Here is a 1483-nt window from a genome sequence, read left to right on the forward strand (position 1 = left end):
TATTGGGACTGAGAAGGCAGGTGCAGAGAGCACCGGGATCTGACGGCGTTCTGCAGCCTGTAAAGGAAAGACGGCTACCACTTGAATGTGGTGCAAACACAAGTTTCCACGCGTCGAGGACAAGCTCTGGGCGTGCTGGTTGACCTAAAACTGTTCTCTGGGCGGGACATAGCAGAGAATCTTTCCCTTTCCATTTGGACGACAAGAAAGACCGAAAGTGCTGCTGTATGTCGCTGCGAGGGAAAGTGCATAGACCAGGCGTGTGTCGGCAGAAGCAGTCGGCTGGGGCATTTCGCTGCCGGCACCGTGCTCTCTGGGCGAGAAGTAGACGACGCTTCGACTCCGGCTGAATGAAAGAGCGACATGGGTACTAAAGAGGCCGAACGAAGGCGCAGAGCACCGGACTCGTGTCCGCAGCGTACAAACTGAGAAAGGAGCGTGGCTAGCACTCGCCTGCCTGCCCAATTCACGTTAGCATTGAGAAGGAGGAAGTTCAACGACAACTACTTCCTTGTGCTACTACTTATCCCTCTTCCAACCATCCCCAAAACCACTGGCGCTTAACTTTAGGCTTCGAGATGCAGCAAACACAGTGGTCGCTTCCAAGGAGAGGGGAAGTAGAGAGTGCAGCGGGGAGTTTAGGTGGCTTTACGTAAGGCAAGGGGAAGGTGCAGCCCAGCATTGGCTTTTTCTTCTAGTTCTTTTCTTCAGGAGAGCAGCTAGCAAGCAGGCTGCGAGAGGCAACAATGGGATGGCTCGTCTGTCGGAGAAGCCGCAGTCTACAGTGCTGCAGACTGCTGTGCACAGTTTTAATGCTGCTGTAAGTACACGGTACTTTTGGAACGTCTTCTCTCCTGACTCTCCCATCTCTGGGAGCTCTAGCTGCTTGAACCTGGCCACACTGAAGGTGTGTGGACGTGGTCGCGCTGCGAGTATCAAGTCTTCCAGAGAAGAGGGATAGTCAAGAAATGCTTTCTCACCTGGCCTATCTCTCAGTCCGAACTGTGGCTGCAAACGCTGCGCTGCAAGGGTGGACTTACCCACTTGGAGAGAATGTGATGATGCTCTAGATATAGTTGCGAAGGAAAGTGCTGCTCACTGGAATGTTTCGCCTAGTTCACAGACTTTAAAAGGACTAGGAAGGCCAACGCCTTGTTCTAGCACTTGTTCTCTGCGTGCAGCTGCTGGATGTTTGGAAGGGCTTTGGGATCCGCCAGAGGTGGAAGGTAGGATGCTACAGAGAGCTTGAAGGAAAGCGCCTATCTCCAGGGCCTTTGATGCAGTTCAGCGGGTGCGAGTGGCATGTTGAGCATGTTCATGATGGCACAGAAAAGGTTCTGAAAGAAAGAGGCCGTGCTGAAACTGCCTTTACTTTTGCCGCTTAGAAACTGCTCAGCCAACAATGAAAAGATTCGTCTTGCTTCCCCGCTACGCGCAGGGTTACATACTTTTATGTCTCCAAGAGGCAGGATGCACAGCGGAG

Source organism: Aphelocoma coerulescens, unplaced genomic scaffold (assembly GCF_041296385.1).
Source record: "Aphelocoma coerulescens isolate FSJ_1873_10779 unplaced genomic scaffold, UR_Acoe_1.0 HiC_scaffold_111, whole genome shotgun sequence".
In the NCBI taxonomy this organism is placed as follows: domain Eukaryota; kingdom Metazoa; phylum Chordata; class Aves; order Passeriformes; family Corvidae; genus Aphelocoma; species Aphelocoma coerulescens.